The 18,632-nt window shown below is 58.3% G+C and overlaps 1 protein-coding gene and 1 pseudogene across 1 annotated transcript in view; one reads left to right on the forward strand and one right to left on the reverse strand.

Moving 5' to 3' along the window:
• Window positions 1–387: 387 nt before the first annotated feature.
• LOC110593762 lies at window positions 388–4,152 on the reverse strand (annotated as a pseudogene).
• Window positions 4,153–15,997: 11,845 nt separating this feature from the next.
• The window catches only part of ZC3H18 (zinc finger CCCH-type containing 18), a 60,622-nt gene continuing 57,987 nt past the window's right edge, over window positions 15,998–18,632 (forward strand). Inside the window, exon 1 of the mRNA XM_021705672.1 lies at window positions 15,998–16,142. The gene's annotated coding sequence lies outside the window, so the exon portion shown is untranslated. The remainder of the gene's footprint in view (window positions 16,143–18,632) is intronic.

An 18,632-nucleotide genomic window follows, 5' to 3' on the forward strand; every position in this document is an offset into this window, starting at 1 on the left:
TTAATACCAGGCTTTCCCCTGGAAAAGACGCTTAACCTAACAAGTGCTGGTGGGTAGAAGGTCACAGTGTCACACCGGTGAAGGCTGGTGGTGCTCCTGTTCCTCTCCTCCCCTACTTCCCGGGGAGGTGAGGGATTCCCACATGGAGTCCAGACTTGAACTTCAAGTGCCCAGACCCAGGCCACCCTGTGGCCCGTGTTCCTAGGGAGGGAAGCGGCGGGGGCCCCAGGGGCTAAAGGGGCATCTGTGCCTGTCCTGGCCCAGTGGACAGGTGGACCCAGCACGTGAGCAGATGCGGAGTGGAGGCAGGGCGAGGCAGGGCGCTGGGCAGGAGGGGGGCTGCCCTCAGACCCTGCTGACCGAGGGCTCCTGCTGCTGGGGGGGACCCTACGGCCTGAGGACCCCAGCCCTGGCTCCTGTCTTCCTGCGTCTTCGGGGGGTCTCTCGGGCCGCACTGCAGCTGGTGACGGTGAGGCAGGCCGCGCGCCCCCGTCGCTCCCCCGACGGACACCAGCACAAGCGCCGAAAGGCGTCCCGGCTCTTCTGGGACACGGGGCTGTAGACGATGGGGTTGACGGCGCTGTTGGTGGAGATGCAGGTGTGGCAGCAGAGGGGCACCCGGGGGTCCAGCAAGGGCTGGGCCACCAGGGAGCTGAGCAGCACCAGCGTGCGGTAGGGCATGCGAAGAGCAACACGACCACCACCGGCATCTTGGGGACCTGCGGGACACGGGGACAGGCTGGTGGCCAAGCACATGCCCCGGAAGGGGCGGCCACACCTCCCGCCTCAGAGCAGTGTGCTGAGTCCGGACGAGAACGTCACTGGAAGAGTCATCTGTGACTGCACATCTGCCAGGCAGCGTGCTGCGTCCCGGGCGCCGACCAGGGCCGGCGTTCCTGGCCGTGCTGGTGCCTGAGATCATGAGACACTCCGCCTTGGGTGCTCCCTGGTCACCGCCCTGCGTCCCCAAGGGCTCCCTGCCCCCACACCACGTACACTCCCAGCTGGGACAAACACTGATGCTTGGGGCCCCACGCAGCCGCGAGCCCGGGACAGCTCCCCTGGACGTGGCACCATCACGGTGGCCCTTCTGGGATGGGAAGCACAGCTTGGAGGGCGAGAGAGGCCTCCCCAAAACCCGCGCATGCTCATGACTGTCCGAACGGCCCCCTCCAGCCGCAGCCGTGACCCTCTAGGTGGGACCCCTACTCGCACCCTGTCCTATCCTTCAGTTCAGGAGTGAGTCGCAGACCCAGAAAGGCCTGTGGGGGGATTCGAAGCCCACCTCCGTGCAGCCCAGGACAGTCTGCCAGGACCAGGGTGTCTGTGGGAGTTGGGGTCATCAGGAAGGGGAAGGGGAAGGGGCACCCATCCGGGCCTCTGGGGGACAGCTACCAGCCTGACCCATGCTGGGAGGCTCCTGGGGGCCCCGGAGCTGAGGAGAGGTCTCCAGGGGGCCCCTCCCTGCTGCCGTCTCCAGGGGGTGTAGGTGCTGGGGTTTGCAGGGCCAAGTGACATCCCAGCTCCTAGACTCCTGCTGTGTGACCCTGGGCAGCCCGATGAGCCTCTCTGAGCCTCCCTTGCCAGCTTACAGCATCAGGATGTCAGCAATCTTCCCGAATTGTGGTGAGGAAGGGGGACCATGCAGTCATCGCTGGCTTTTGCCCCAGGAGGTGTGACCACCTGTGTGTCCAGAGCTATGTCCCTGAGAGTGAGGGTCTTGGCCACTCTGTGAGCCTGGCTCTGTCTCTCCCTGTCTCTGTCTCTCCTCTCGCGGGTCTGTGTCTCTCCATCCCTCTGTCTCTGTCTCTCGCGAGTGTGTGGCTCGGTCACAGGTGTCCCCCCTGCTCAGTGCTCTCCCTTCCTCCATGTCTCTGAGTGTGCACCTGTCTCAGGCTCCCCACGTGTGGGGCTCCCGCTGTCTCAGAGCCCCCGTCGCTGCCCCTGCTTCCCTGCAGTCAAAGCCCCCAACCATTCACGCTGCCCCCTGCCAACCCAGTGCGCCAGGCTTGTGTCCGCCTCCAGGCCTCACCCTGCTCCCCCCAGTGCTTCCTGGGACATGCTTGGCCTGCCCCTTTGCTAGCCTCCGCTGTCAGCTCTGTGAGGCCTCCCTGCCTCTCCCTGAGCCCTGTCCCGCGTCACCTCATCCCCGGGTCCCCCACAGGCTGCGTGTGGGTCTGCCCTGTGGTCCCAAGTCCCAGAGCCCAGAACCCGGCGTGGAGAGTGAACAAATGCGCGTCCTGCCTGCATCCCCTCTCTGCCCAGCTCTGCCTCGCACCTCTCCCTGCCTCTCTGCCCACCAGCCACCTTCCGGCCAATCCCACCCAACTCTCCCGGAGACCTCACCCACCTGCTTCCTGGAAGACCTGGGGCTCCCACCTGGCCCCCGGGGCTGCTTCTCTTGGGTTCCTGGCTCCTGTCAGGCCTCACCGTGCCCGGCCCCAGGGTGGGGCGGGTGGGGCAGCACGCTCTGGAACAAGACTCTCCCGATGAGCCGGTAGAGGGCGGTGGCCACCAGCAGGGGCGTGGCGAAGAACAGGGCGAAGTCCAGCAGGTAGATGGGCAGGTAGAGGCTGTGGGACACTCTGTAGCCGCACTGCGGGCCCTGTCTCTCGCTGACGTGCAGGTCCGCCAGGAGGAACCAGAGCGGGCAGTAGACAGACATGACCCCCCCAGACCGCCGCGACGATCCGCTTGGCCCAGGCCACGGTGCACACGGTCTGCGCCGCACTGGGTGGCAGATGGCGACGTACCTGCAGCCACGGGGCGGCTGTGTTGGGCGCTGGGGCAGCGGGGTCGGGGAGCCCTGTGTGGGCACGTGGGCGTGTGCACGTGTGAACGAGCACACGTGTGTGTGTGTGCGTGCACACGCTCACGACCCAGCCTGGCCCATCAGATCCCCCATCTGGTCCTGTCAGGGAAGGACTTGAAGGCCATGAAGATCCAGGGGGCCAGGCAGCCGTGTTGAGGGCGTGTAGGAAGTGCTGCAGCTAGAGGCCCCTGGAGGCCCCCCAGGCTCAGCCGCGTCTGCTGCAGGCCCAGGGACCCCAGGGCCCTTTCAAAGACCTTTGACCTCTGCGAGAGCCCCGTGGGTTTTTAGTTGCCCACCTCCAAAGGTCACCAACTGAGGCAGCCAATGACATCACACTCCCTTCTCGGCCGGCTCAGACGCGGGTCCCCACCCTGCCAGGCCCTGGGGTAAACCAGCGCAGGCAGGAGATGGAGGTCACTGGAGCCCAGACAGCCACAGCCCAGGAGAATCAGGACCAGGCCAGCATTTGGAAGTCCGAAGGCCTCAATTATGTCCCAATTCTATGTGGCCCTGAACAAGCCACCCAGCCTCTGGGCCAGCCTGCCCAAGACCATGCAGCTAGGAAGGCACAGAGCCGGGTGTGAACCCAGTCAGCAAGCATCGGAGTCCACATGCTTAACTCTGGGTTACACCACCTCTCGGGGCTAAAATCAGAGCGGAAGGAACCCCAGAGAATGTCCAGTCCAAATGCCCACTTCCCAGGTGGGGAAACTGATGCCCGGAGATGTAGGATTGCCTCGGCATCTCAAGGCAAGTCAGCAGCAGAGATGAGAGAAGAGTCCTTCTGACCCCTGCTTCCCGGGCCCAGGCTTCCAGGGTCCCACCCCACTCCCCTCTCTGGAAAGGGGAAATCAGCCCTCCTGCTCAGCTGAGGCTCAGCTTCCGAGCCTCCCAGCTGGGAAGTCCCGGCTGGTTGCTTTGTGGGAGGGAGATGCATGCAGGGCAGGGCCGGGGAGCACCCACCTCTCCACGGTGAACGCCAGGATGGAGCAGGAGGAGACGCTGATGCCCAGGTACTGCAAGTAAGTGATGCCCAGGCAGCTGGCGTGCCCATGGACCCACTGCCCAGCCAGGCTGTTGGAGACGTTGGGCAGCCCTGCGGCCACCAGCACGGTGAGCTCAGCCAGGGCCAGGCTGACCAGGTAGCAGTTGGTGGGGGTGTGCATGTCGCGAGCGGTCAGCACCACCAGGACCACTGTGGCGTTTCCCACTATGCCAGTCACGCACACCAGGAGCACCAGGAAGACTGAGACCACCTTGTGCTCGGTCAGGTCCAGGACAGCCTCTCCACGTGCCTGCAACACATGGCTGGGCTTGTCCAGCTTGCTCCCATTTTCCATGGTGGCTGACCAGGTGCTGGAGAGGGCAAGAAGAGGGGGCTCCAGCACACATCCACGGCCAGTGGGGCCGGGCCTCGTGCACCTGTGGGGCCCAACCAACACCAGCCTCTGCTAGAAGCCAGGCCCCCAGGGACACACGGGGCCCTCTGCTTGTGCTATTGCTCTGCCTGGCCAGGTGAGGGGACGGAACAGGGAATACATGTCCAAGGCTCTGCTGACAACATTGCTGAGCCTCCCCACAAGCCTCGCTTTCCTGGAGCATCAACACAGGGACAACCGTACCTCACACACAAGGGGCAGGAGTCGTGCGGGTGAGTGCATGTCAGCTCTCGGCCCAGCACACCCTGAGTGCTCACATCAGCTGCCCTGTGCTGTGACGAAGGCACACAGCAGCTCAGTCTCAACGAGCTCATCTATGAAATGGGGAGGCCAGAAGTACCTGCTGCGCAGGGACGCGGTGAGGTTCTTGAGAAACGGCAAGGCGCAGAAAGTTGTGGACCTGGCGCCTGGTTACGCTCCCTGAGCCTCGGCACCCCCATCTGTCAGCAGGGATAACAACAGCAGGTCCCTCCTCGGGCGCTGCAGGGAGCGAGCTAGATCAACACGCCGGGCTGGTGGGATGCCCCGTTGTGGTTTCCCAGGAGCAGAGCCGAAAGCCAGCGACTGGCTCCTGCCCGCAAGCCCCAGGCCGTGGCCACAGCAGAGCCTTTCTGGAAATGGGCCAGGGTCTTCCTGCCCCTCCACTGGCAGCCCCGCCCTGCCTCCACACTAGCCAGGCCCACCCCCAGTCAGACCAGAACCGGGGTGGGTGAGAAGCACGTGAGGCTGAGGCAGGCCACACCCAGAGACAGTCGCCGGGCCGGGTGCTCGGCCCAGTCCTGCCTGGCCTGAGAGGCCAGAAGCCCCCGCTGCAGCCCCCACGGGGCAGGGGCCAGGGCGCAGAATTGGCGCAGGGCCGGGAGAGAAGTGGTGGTCCCTAGGATGCTGTCCACACACCTGCGCACACGTCTCCAGGCGTTCGCACACAGAGACAGCCCATGGCTCCTCCCCCCCCATACAGCAACACGCGGACATGCAGACATACAAGCACATACACACACAAACACTCTTGAACCAAGCTCCCCTCCACAGCAGACCCAGCACACGCGGCTGCACACACAGACACACGGACGTGCCGCACGCGCATCTTCATGGACACACACTTGAACTATCCCCCCCACACCCTATACCCAAAACACACAGACCCAAGTGCACACACGTGTATGTAAATCCAACACAAGCTCACGCACGCCCCCACTGAACAGGTGTACATACCATACAGACAGACACACTGCCCACTCTCATGCCATGTGCACAAGTACCTGGAACACACCCTCCACACTGGACTCATAGACACCTGCACACATGGACCGTGAGGGCCCCCAGCCCGTTGCTCTCCTGAAAATGAGCCTCCTTTTCTGTTTAGCCAAGGAGACCATCAGCCCGGGATCCCAGCACAGCTGCTGCGACCCCCCTTCCCCAAGGGCCTCACGTGCCTTCTGCCTTGGAGGCGGGCAGCCCCAGGACGGAACCTCATAGCAGCCCCCTCAGATATACAGCCTCCCTGCTGCTGGGAGTCTGCCCCATCCCTGCCTCCTCCGCCTCTCAGAAGACCCCATCCTCCCACCTCCATCTCCCCACCCCGCCTGCATGCTAGCCTTTCCTCAGGAAACATTCCCCCAGGTGGGAGGCCATCACCGCTGGCTCCCAGCCCAGCCCCCAGGAGAAACCTGTGAGCTCAGAGAACTTGCCCAGTGAGGAGCTCTATCGCCTTCTTCCTCCTTCCAGAGACGGGGACAGGGGGAAGACAGCCCCGACACCTCAGGCAGTCCGCGGACGGAGGCTTCTCATCCTGCAGGCTGCGGTGCCACGCGAACGCGCTGTGTATGCTCGCACACACACACGCAACAGCCCTGCCAACTTCTCCCTGCTCCCGCATGCCCCTCGCCCTCCCCCTGCAGGAGTGACTGCCAACCCGGTGGTGGCGGCCGCTAGTGCGGCTTCCCTCCCCAGCAGGAGACCCGCTCTGCCACCCTGCGTCCCCTCCCAGGCCAGGGGCAGGGGCTCCCCGGGAGTTCTTCAGGCTGAGAAGAATCCTGCTGGACAGCTGAGCCACTGGCGGTCTAACAGGAGGAGGCAGAAATCCAGGGAGGAGGTGGGGAGGGCACGGACGGGCCCCCTTACCCTGAGAGGCCAGGCTGAGATTAACTGGGAAGCGCTCCGGGGTCTACAGTCTGCAAGTGACTCTGGTGTGAGGTCCACCCCCTGGGGGCCCTTTGCAGTGCTCTGGAAAGGAAGGGATGACGTGCTCACTAAGCACCTAGGGCAGCGTGTGCCAGAGGGCAGACCGAGGCCTGGGAGGGGGAGTGGCTCGCTCCGGCCGAGAGGCAGGTCTAGAGCCCAAGTTTGGGGGCTCTGGGAAGCAGGGGTGCCCTGGGCCCTTGCTGCTGGGTGCCCCACAAGGGGGCATGGTTGGCATATCTTCTCTTGGCTAGCCCTTGGGAGGAGACCACAAAGGTGCCCGTCAGCTGGCCCAGAAGGCAGAAGTCCCAGACTGTTTCCCCCACATGGCCAGGGGCCTGGCTCTTCCAAGGCATTTAAGATGCAGATTTCAGGGGCGCCGGCTTGCTCAGTCCAGTAGAGCATGCAACTCTTGATCTTGGGGGTCCAGGGTCATGAGTTTGAGGAGTCACAGGCCCACGCCTCAGAACCGAGGAGGGACCCAGTTAGTGTGTGAATTCCTGGCCACAGATTGAGTGACCGGCAGCAATGCCCTTGAATATGGGTTTTAATAGCCCTCTCCCCAAGAAAGTCCAATGACCCCCGGTGACTTTCTCTCTTTTACTTTTTCATTTTGAAATGGACTCAACATATGGGAAGGTGCATCCAACATAAATTGGTGGTTGAATGAATAAAAGTGAGGCCCACCCTCCCGGTCCCTGCCCTTCCTCTGCAGACGGTCACCACTTCCCTGGCCTGCAGCCCCAAATGCCATCCTTTATCTTGCCTGCCTGGGAGCTTTCTGTAACCAGACCCACACGGAATAATTTGCGTCCTGCTTATTCCCAGCATCACGCTGAGAGATTCATCCCTGCTGAGTGTGACTGTCCCCTATCCGTTTCCCCTGCTGTGTGATATTCTGCTGTAGGACTCTCTGCAGTGTGTCCGTGCACGATGGGCTGTCGGTGGACTTCTGGGTGGTTTCCAGTTTGGGAGAATCACAGATGACACAGCTAGAGGGCTCCTGCGCCCAAGCTCAGGCTGAGTGGCATTTTCATCCACTTGTTCCCAAAACTGTGATATCCAGGGCCTGGCTCACCCTGGACCACAGAGATCAGGGGAGAGGGCTGATGGGGGGTGGGGGAGGGTGGCCGAGGCACCTGCACAGGGCAGGCCTCGGTCTTCGTGCCCCTAAGCGTGGCATCCCAGCTCCGCACTAGGGCTGCCAGAACCTCTGGGAAGGCTGTGATCCCGCGAGCCACCGTCACATGGCAGGGTCACTGTTCCCAGGCGCAGAGCATGCGTCCGTCTCCCGCCATCTCTGCTGCTACGTCCCCGCAGCCCACGCCTCTGCGGCCCTCCTCCAGCGGGGGTTCCCCCGCCCCCGTGAATTCAGACCCTGGACAGCTCCGGGCGCTGTCCTGACTCGCTGGTGCTGAAGCCACCTGCTGCCTCATCAAGCAACCTTCCAGAAGGAGCCACAGGTAAGGGGACCTCGGGAGAGAATGGAATCAAGTGCCTACCATCCCGTCTCCACCAAGGCCCATGGAAGTGAAAACGGAGGTGCAGAGAGGGAAAGTGGCTTGCCCAGCTGTGCAGTTAACAGTAGCAAATGAAATCCACGGCAACAACTAAGACGCGGGGACAATTGCTACGCCCCACACGCTGTGCTGTTTGTGTGCACAGTGTCTCAGTCAATCCTAAGAGCAGGATGCCCTTGACGGAGGAGAACCTACAACAGCCTCATGCTGGGTCTTTCTTCTACTCCACTCCTCCTGCCCTTGATCTTGGGGAGTCCTGCTCCTTTCTGGGAACCGCCCAGAACCTGTCTTTCACTCTGCCCTGAGTTCTCCCAGCCACTAGCTCGCCTGCACCATAGACAGATGCTGTGTCCCTCACCCCCCGTCTGTGTGTCCCAGGAGCCCTACAGCCAGCAGCCTCCCCAGAAACCCCCAGCGGCATCTTCTGGGGTTACGGAGCAGTTACATAGCTTTTGTTTGTAACAAGACCACTCGCTGACAGCTTAAATGTCCATTCAGAGTGGTAAGAACTCAATGCTGTGTCCCCACAGCAGAATATTGGTTAAAACCGATGTCATGGGGCGCCTGGGTGGCTCAGTCGGTGAAGAATCTGCCTTCGGCTCAGGTCATGATCCCAGGGTTCTGGAATCGAGCCCCACATCTGGCTCCCTGCTCAGCGGGAAGCCTGCTTCTCCCTCTCCCTCTGTGTGTGCACTCTCTCTCTCTCTCTCTCAAATAAATAAATAAATCTTAAAAAAAACTACGATGTCATAAGAAGTACTGATTGGCATGGCAAGGTGTTCGTAACAGAGTGAGCAAAAGCCATCTGTAAAGAACAGGTAAGTATTGTCTCCTATTCATGAATGTGTTCATATCTAATAGCAACCATCCACCAGGAGCGTGCCATGTGCCAGGCCTGGGCACGGCCTGTGGCGTCTTGTGTGGCTGTTGCGACCATCCCCACATGCTGGCAACTGTTAGTACCACTGTTTTTCAGAAGAGAAAGCAGAGTCTCAGGAAGGTGAGGCGGTGGCACGCAGAGTGGGGATTTGAACCCAAGCCCATCCTCCTGCAAAGTTGGTGTCTTCAGCCACAGGGCTGGGCGGCCACTCCTCCCCCGAGACTGGAAATGCCCGGATCCTGGTACATACCCAGGGCCCAGATCACCTTATTTTCTTTATCTGTCTGCCTCTATACAGGTGGGTTGATTCAGTAATTAGAAAAAATGACCAAAAAACATTTGCCCTCTTCGTGGCAGCGTTCCTACATTCGGTCCCAAGGACCAGAGCAGGGCATGGGCAGGAAAGGCCACTTTGCCATGCTCTTGGAGGCAAGAGTTTGGGGGTGAGCCACAGTGAGACTTCTTAGAATGTCACCCCTCAATCCTTAGGCTTAGGGGCTTGGCAGTTGGTGAAAACATCCAGCTGGGAGGTGGATGCTCAGGGAAGGGGGTGTTCCAAATGTGCGTTGCAGATGGCACATCCCGGGGCAAGTCCCATGGGCCCTGAGGAGGGAGGGTGTGTCTGAGTGAGCCCTCAAAGAAGCATGCAGGTATTCAGCTGCCTCAGTGCTAAATTACCGCATGACTTCCATACCATCTGTCCATAACCGAGTGCCCTCTACCTCAGCCAGCCGGACCCTCCTTGGAGACTTCTGGACCTCTTCCACGGCCCAGAGACCAAAGGATTCATGTCTGGCCCCACGGCTGTGACCCTTCTGGCTGGTGGGCAGCCATGCTGTCGGTTGTTAATTAGTACTCCAGCAGCACACTCGGGTATTCGGCAGTGGGTTCTGCTGAAGGTGGGAGGTGCTCCTAGAAGCTCAGGTGGTATTTGTATAAAAGAAGATGGGGGCAGAGGTATAAAGTCGTTGGCGTAAAGATGAAAGCAGGCTGGCGCTAAAAGAAAGCAAGTCATATTCCGGTGGTAATGTCATCACAGGGCTGGGGGGCCACATGGGTGCAGAGCCTGGGTCCCAGGTGCAGCAGAGCCCCTGTGGCCTTGGTTCTCTGGTGCTGGGCTCAAAGGACAGCCACTTTGTCATTGCGCACACTTCTGCAGCGGGCTCCCCTGGGTGGTCTTCTGTGCATGGTGATGGTTGGGACCGTGGTTGTCTAGGGTCACCTGGCTGGCGCTCATGCACCTGCTGCCTCGCAGGGAAGACTGACAGGCTGGGGCTGGCTGAGGCGGCGAAGCCCGGCTCTCTCCACATGGCCATGCCAGTGGAAAAGCCAGACATCCTACAGCAGCTCAGGGCCCCAGGAGCACACAGTGCCTTTCACCGCCCCTGCCAACTCAAGCCATCACGAGCCAGCCCAGATCGAGGGGCTGCTCCAGAGCACGAGTCCCAGTGGCCAGGGTTCCTCGGGGCCATCTTGGAGACCGGCCACCACAGTCCTCTTGTCTTCCAGAAAGGGCATCACTGACCACTGGGATGGGGAAACCATGGGCTGCCTTGCGGCGTGGAACGAGGGTGCTGTGCCCGAGCTGTCACCGTGGGAAGTATGGGAAGAAGTCCTGGCTCTTGGTAAAGGCTGTGAGTTGGGAACTAAACTGACATCATTCACTGACTCACTCATTCAGCCTCACCAGAGAGGAGGGGGCGGGCAACCACTGCTCGGCTGGGCTGAGGCTCATCCCTGGACGTCTCCAGAAAGGGAAGGGAAGGGAAGAGGCTGGGCAGGGTCAGTGCTGGACAGCCTTTGGGGGTCTGGGACAAAGCCTGGAGGGGGCAGGGGTCACCCAGGAGTCAGGGTCCCACACAGAACCAGGGGGCCCTTCCTGCAAGCCGCGTCCACAGGTGCCTCCAGAAGTGAATTCCAAATACAGAACAAAGCTGGAAAGAAATGTGTGCTCCATTAATTTTCTCGTGAAGCTGGAGAACGAACTTGTGGATGAAGACGAAAGGGAATGCGTGCGTGCGTGCGTGCGCCCCTCGCCAGGTGGGGATGGACAGCGTTGGAACGTGCAGGAGCCTGAGGCCCGCCCTGCCTTCCCGGCAGCACCCAAGGAGCCACCTGGAGAATGAGAAGGGCTGAGGGGCGCTGGCAACCAGAGAAGCATCCGCCAGCCCCCACCCCGGCCCACATACCTGCCCCGGCCCCCGCCAGGAGTGGAGAACACCTGGGTTGGTGTGCCCTCTGGTGGCAGCTTGAGAAAACAGCAGAGGCTCCTGCGAGCACTAGCACCTTGAAGAAGTGAGAATGCAGGTCCCAGCCCCCGGACCCCCACCCCCTGCCGCCTCCTGCTAAAGACAGCTGTAAAACCCCCGACGTACTGACTGATATACGTGCATAGACGCATTTGGAGGGCAGCCAACGCGGGCAGCTGTGGGGCTATCACCCCTGAGCAAAGAGAAACAACAAAGTAACCCTGCATCCACCCTGCGGGGGGCGGGGGGCAGGTAGACAACTGCAAGCACGACCCTGCTGAGCTGAGGGAATAGGGTCTAAAACATCTGGAACTTGGGGGAAAAGCCTGGAGAGAAGGAGCCCAGCATCCTGAGTGCAAACCCGGGGAGTGGCGGCTAGCCCCTACACCCGCGCTGGGGAAACCCTGAGAACCGGCAGAGAGGAACAGCTGGGGAGACTAGGAGCTGGAGCGGCGGCAGCAGCATGAAAGCAGGAGAAGCAGACTGCAGATCCAGCCTGCGGACGCAGAGTTGAGGCAGACGGTGCAGACCGTCCTCTGAGAGTGCAGACACTCCACTCCCAGGAGCACGGATGGGCCACACTCTCAGAAACAAGCCAGCCCTTGCAAAGCCTGGAAGCAAGGCTTAACAGGGCCCGGTGATCTGCTAAACCACCCGCTTGTACGAATGAAGCCTCACCCTCTTCGGAGCAGATAAGGCCATCCCAGCACCCCGCAAAAACTTATCCACCATGTCCAACATCAAATAAGAAGTACAAGGCATGCTATAAAACAGGACCAGATCGCTGAAAACCAAGAGGAAGAGCAACAGACCCTCGCAGGTGAATCAGTTGCAGGAGCTTCAGATGAGGCTTTAAAATCACCAACATGCACCTTCTTCATGTCACTCCCCTGCTCAAGATCTACTGTGGCTCCCCGTCACTCCTCAATCGGGCAGTCAATGCCGTCCTTGAAGCAGCATCCCAGAGTGGAAAGAAAACAGCTTCATCCATGTAGATATTATATACGTACACTTGAGACTCATCTATTACAGTGTGTAACATATGTTCACTATGGCAATCAGCTATAAACATTTGGGCCACTTCTGTTTTTTTCCCCTTTGTTCTTTCGGTTGTTATCGAGAGAACTTGTGTGAGTACCCTTGCTCATGTCTCCTCGTGGCCACGGGCAAGAGAGTCCAGTCCGGTGGTCTCGCCCTCCATTGGGCATTGGATCCCCAGGCCTGTGAAAAGGCAGACTGCCAGCCCCACCGCCAGAGTTTCTGGCGCAGCAGCTCAGGACAGGGACTGAGAATGTGCATTCCTAACAGGTCCCGTGGTGTTGCGCTGCCACCCAAAGAATCCACTTTGAGAGCGCCTGTCTAGGGTTGCGTTGTGGGTCACAGAGCACTGCTCTCGATATGCCTGTTGTTTCAAAGTGGTTGTCACCCAGTGTAGACTGACACACTTGTTAAACTCAGACTCAGTGCCCCCCACAATCACTGTGCAAACACCTGTCATGGCTCGGTGGGTGGTGGCAGCTACCCCGGGCTGTAAGTGATGTTCATGCAAGCCTGTTGTCTTTGACCGACCCCATGGCCCTGGCCAGATGGGCCCATGTCAGCCGGCACTCCGAAGGTGGGGGGTGCGTGCCTGCCTGTCAGTGTCGGAGCGGCTGCTAGTGACCGTTGACTCCAAATGACCCCGTGGATAAAACAGAAGTTTATGTTTCTCCTACAGAATGGTCACAGCCAGAGTGACCTCACCTGGAGACACAGAACGCCTGGGATTTGTGGTCGGACTCCCTGGGTGAGGTCCCAACTCTGCCCTTCAGAACTTCTACTTCCTCTGCTGTAAAACAGAGATCACAGTGGGGCTGCCTCCCGAGGATGTCACGACCACGCCCAGCACACGGCCTGCGTGAGTAGGGAGCTCTGCGAACCAATGACTGTGTGTGCCTGCCACCTCGTGGCCTCCTCCCTCCCTCCGGAGAAGGAGGCAGCAGGTGTGAATAGCCCCGCTCTATAGAGCAGGGAAACTGAGGCTCACAGGGACACTGCTTATATGCTTACACCCGGGGTCTACGGCTCAAGGCACAACGGTCCAAGCCCATGGTATTCAGGTTCACGGAGACTGGGTTCTGACCCATCCCAGCCATTTTCTGTCTTTCTGAATGCGGCCCCCCAACACACACACACTCCAAGTGCTACAGATACTCTGGCTGGCAGTTCAGTGCCCGACCGGGAGCTCGTAGTCGTGTGGCGGGGACAGACAAGGCTCTGGAAGAAGGTCCATCCTGGGTGAGGCCTGAGGATGATCAAAGTTCGGCGAGGAAATGTGGGAGCAGCTTCCCAGGCAGCAGGAATGGTGCGAGCAAAGGCCTGGGGGCAAAGCAAAGTGTGCAGCCAGGTGAAGGCAAGGGAGGGGGCACAGGGCTGGAGACAGGTGAGAGAGCAGGGGCAACACGCCGAGGGTTCAAAGCTTATCTTGGGGCAGGGGGAGCTGCTGGAGGGGCCTCAGGCTGGAGCAGTGAGATTATAGTCAAGTGGCTCTTGGTGTCTGGGGGAGCGTGGGAAGCAGGGGGGGGGCTGGAGCTGTGGCATGACCCCCCCCACCCCGCGCACGTGAGGAAGGTGGATGGAGAAAAGGCAGGGTAGCTGGAGATTCCTTTAGGAGGTAGAACCCTGGACAGAGTCTGGCCCTCTCCCTCTCCCACAGAGTCCTCTGCCTTCCTCCCCAGCCCTCGCTCCTTCCCTCCTCCCACCTCCTCTCACTCCTTGCTCCCATTCTGCATTGCCCCCCCACCATGTCTGCCTCTACTTCTTTTCTTTCCTTTTTTTAAATAATAGCTTTGGGGGCACCTGGGCGGCTCAGTTGGTTAGGTGTCTGCCTTCGGCTCAGGTCACGATCCCAGAGTCCTGGGATCAAGCCCTAGTCGGGCTCTCTGCTCAGCGGGGAGCCTGCTTCTCCCACTCTCCCTGCTCGTGCTCGCTGTCGCTATCTCTGTCTCTCTCTCTCAAATAAGTAAATAAAATCTTTTTTAAAAATGAAAAAATAATAGCTTTGTTAGGGTATAATTCATATGCCATGAAATTCACCCTTTTCTAGTACCCAATTCAGTGGTTTGTAGTACGTGCCTATCACCACTAATTCCAGAACATTTCTCTTACCCCAAAAGAAGCTTTGTTCCCAGTAGCGGCCACTCCCCATTCCACCTCCCCCGGCCCCTGGCGACCACTCTCTACTTTCTGACTTGATGAATTTGCCCCTTCTGGATGTTTCATGGACACGGAATGTATTAGTCAGCTCGGGCTGCCAAAACAAAATACCACAGACTGGGCAGCTTAACAGAAATTTATTTGTCACCGTTCTGGAGGCTGGAAGTCCAAGGACGGGGTACTGGTGTGGTCAGGTTCTGGTGAAAGCCCTCCTCCAGGGAAGCAGGCACCACCTTCTTGTGCCCTCATGTGGCGTGGCGGGGGGGGGGGGGGGGGGGGGGGAGAGCAAGAACTCTGTGCTATCTCTTCTTATAAAGACTTCATTCCTTTATGTGACTAATATTCTATTGAATGGATAGACCATATTTATCTATCATCAGTTGATGAACATGTGGGTTGTTTCCCCTTTGTGGCGATTGTGAATAAATCTGCTGCCCATTTCCGTTGGCGCGCAGGTGTCTGTGTGCATATTTCATTTCTCTTGGGTTAGCTACCCGAGTGTCATTGCTGGGTCGTATGGGAACTCTCTGCATGCCCCCCTTTCTTCCCTTGCTCGTTTGTTCAGATAACACAGGACAAACGTCTAGGCGTTCATGCAACTTCACAGTCCGCCAGACACTTACATATGTGGCCCAACGGTGGCAGGCTGCCCCAAGGAGGAGCTCTCTTTACTGCAGGCTTTCTGGAGGAGGAAGATGGGCTGAGGGAAGTCCCGCTCTGCTCAGCATCTCCTAAAACCCTTCATTACACCCAGAACCAGCTACATAATTTGTAGTGTCCACTGCAAAATGAAAACCTGGGCCCCTTGTTCACAAATGATTAAGAACCCAGCCCAGGACCTTCCTCTTTAAAATGGAATAGTGCACTCCGTGGGTGGAGCATGCCACTCTTGATCTCGGGGTTGTGAGCTCAAGCCCCACATCAGGGGTAGAGATTACTTAAAAATAATATCTTAAAAAACACACAAAAGTGCTGTTTGATCCCCTGCAGGGTGGCTCCACGTTGAGGGGCTGTGCGCAGCTGGTAAGCTGCCCAAATGCTCGCAATACCACGTGATGTCCTTTCGCTCACAGAAAGCTGATCACATTTAGTAAGACGCAGAGCTGTTTATTCCCACGGAAATAGTGAGAATTGTCTCTGATATTGAATCTTAGTATCTACAATATGATTGATTTTTTTGTTGAGCTGATTATTTTTAAGAAAGCGGGAATGGTTAAAAATCTGAAGCTTTGATATTTAAACTCAATACTCAAAAATGATTAATTTTGTGTTGAGTTGACTATACTCAACAGAGCGTAAGCGATTTAGTCCGACGGAAATAGCTGAACACGTCCAGGCTTTGAGGTTTAAACTCAGTATCCGAAAAGTGAGTAACTTTGTGTTAGGTGCCTACGCTCAACCGGGCGGGAGCTCTCGGGCCCGCGGGAGGAGGTAGGATTTCCGGCTCCGGGGGCGAAACCACCTGCGCGGCTCGGCCCGCCCTCCCGCAGGCGTGGTCAGGCGGCCGGCGGCGCGCGGGCTCGGAGACACGCCTCGGGGCGGGGCCTCTGGCGGCGCTTGCGCCGTGGCGGGCTCGGGCGGGCGCGCGCCGCGGGGGCGGGGCCGCGCGGAGGCGGCCGCGCGGAGGCCGGAAGGAAGCGGGCGGAGGGCGGGGCGAGCGAGGGAAGCCCGCCGGCCCGCAGGACGACCGTCGCGGCCTGATGACGTCGCACAATGGCCGGCCCCCGCGGGTAGTGGAGCCCGTTTGTTCCGCCCGCGTCGCGCCTCAAGCCGGAGCCTGTGAGGAGCGGAAGGGCCGAGGGACGTCTTCCCCGCGCCGCCCCGACGCCAGCGGAGCCGTGGCCCCCTCCCCGCCCTCGCGCTGAGGTAGGTGGCGGCGGCGGCGGCGGGGAGGCCGGGCCCGCTGGGAGGAGGCCGAGGCGGCCGGGCGGGGAGCGTGGCGGCGGCGCGGAGCCGAGGCCCGGGAGCCCCGGCGCCGCCGCCTCCGGGGAGCGCTCCGGGCTGTGTCCCCGGCCGAGCGTGGCTCTCGGGTCCTGGGAAGGGGTCGCGGGAACAGGCACGATCCCGCGTTTGGTCCGCGGCTTGCCGGCCCGGGGAGCCCTGGAACCTACTTGGAGCTCGAACTCCCCGCGGCTGCCTCTGCGCCCCGCGGTGGGGTCCATTTTCCCGAAGCTGTCATTTCTCTTCCGGGACATTCGCGTGGCACATGTTTGCCGCCCACAGCGGGGGTGGGGGGGGGAGGCAGGCAGGTTCGCCCTCCAGCGGAGACCAGCCCGGACTGGGGATGGGCTCTTCGGAACTTTGAGCTCTCTAGACCTTCCCGGAACTTGCTCTCTCAGCTTCAGTGTGCACAGGTTGGATGTATTGGCTGTGCCCCAATTCGAGCTCCACTCTTAGGCATAAACTTCCTTGCTCCTTTAGGATCCCGAAGGATGCCGAGTCCTTTGGATAAACTAACTGTAGCTATCATGCTGGGGGAGCCTAAGACTTCACTTCCAGCCTTGCTTCTGCTAAAAGTTAAGTTTTCTCGAATACTTTATGACAGCGCATTTGCCGTGTAGAGTGGTTGATCATTTTAAGAGAGCTCTGTTCAGCAAGCTCTTTTGCAAGAGTAGGTCAGTGTCCGAGCCGTTTGGGGAAAATGGAAGAAGAGAGTGTTTGGCATCTGTAGTACTTCCTGGGGGCAGAGCAATGTGTCATCATTTCTTCTCTGAGACTCACTTCTCTCCTATTGCTCGTGGAGTGGAGTTGGAGTCTTTGCCTGAGGATTTTACTAGTCTGAGCACATGTGTGTCCCAAAGGCTGGAACTCCTCTCTGGTTTTGGGTAGGGAATTCCCAAATGGTGTAAGAAAGCTTTGTGGAATCATTCCAGAGAGCCAACAGGTAAGCTGTGACCTTGCTCATGTATAAGAAGGTTTTTTACTTTTTCACAGCTACAGATCATCTCAAGGTGAGTGCTGCTTTCCTGAGGAGTTTTGGTGGTCAAGTTTCGTCAGTTTGGGGGTGGTGTCTGTCATCTACTTTGACGTCCTTCCTTTAGATGTTGTAAATCTGTGAAGTTATGAATCAGAATTTTTAACCAAGTGTACCAGAACTTGAGCATTCAAATAGGGATTGCTCTATTAAAAGTTGTTATCTTAAAAGGTTATGCTTGTATTTCATTGCCGCTCCTTTGCCAGAACCGCCTTATAACTTCTGTTTTGGCAGTGAATATATGTCATATGAGAAAATTGGTCTCATTCAGTGGTCGTACCCTATGTTTAACCACAAATCATCTTACCTGGCTTGGTAGCTCAGCTCATGTACCAGACCAGGCTCTGAATGGTCTCCTGTGACCTCTCAAAGTGACTTACCTTGAGGGGAGGAATACCTGCTGCTACTAGAGCACCAGGAAAGAACTTGCGTGTTCTAAAGGTCACTCAAACAGAGAAGTTCCCAAAATGCTCTGCACTTTAGTATTGCCATTGGAATCAGTGTGCAGCCTTCCAGCGTGGCTGCTGGGAGGTGAGGCAGCCCCCTGCAGGTCTGAACTCTGGTGTAGTCTTCTAAAAACGGGGCCCTCATTTCCAGTTTCTTCCTGGTATGCAACAGGTAGTTTCTCAAGTAACAAGATTTTGTCATTTATTCAACAAGCATTTATCGAGCATCGTCTGCCAAAGGCAGTGTGCAGTGGAAACACAGTGATGGGACACTTGTCATTCAGTTCTCTGGGCAAGTTCACCATCTTGTGGGTCAAAGAACCGAAGAGGTAGTTCTAAACTTCGCCAAGAATCCTCAATTACAAGGTGATTGTGTGAGAAGAACAACTGAGTAAAAACCCTGAACTGGGAGTTGGTGAAGATGTGACAAGAGGACCCTCCATGGCATTGTCTGCATTTGATAGGCTGCGTGTTCTTCTTAGCACCTCACCTAAAGTGTGCACCCAGGTGGTTGCCAGATTGAATTCACCTCAAAACAGGACGTAGATGCCCAGTGAGACCATGAACCTGCCCAGCCCAGGGCCTGGAACACAAACCATCTTCTGACCCCCAGTGACACTTCTCTTCTGTGCAGCAAGGTGTGGCTCAGGTTGTTTCTAATAGGTAGATTCTTTGGCACATTTTTCTCTCCATGGTGCTCACCTGTGTGCAGCCTCATACTGTTAAATCCCAAGGGGTTCCATAGATAAAGAAAAGATGTGACTCCTCAGGAAATTGTCAGGGCCTCCTAAGGGTGATTGTGTGTCCCAGTGTGCCTAGGACAGCTTCTCTTCATGCCTGTTGTAATTATTTTTTGTTTGGTTTGTTTCGGGGTTTTTTTTTTTTTAAGATTTTATTTATTTATTTGTCAGAGAGAGGGAGAGAACACAAGCAGGG

This window comes from Neomonachus schauinslandi, chromosome 16 (genome assembly GCF_002201575.2).
Source record: "Neomonachus schauinslandi chromosome 16, ASM220157v2, whole genome shotgun sequence".
Lineage (NCBI taxonomy): Eukaryota > Metazoa > Chordata > Mammalia > Carnivora > Phocidae > Neomonachus > Neomonachus schauinslandi.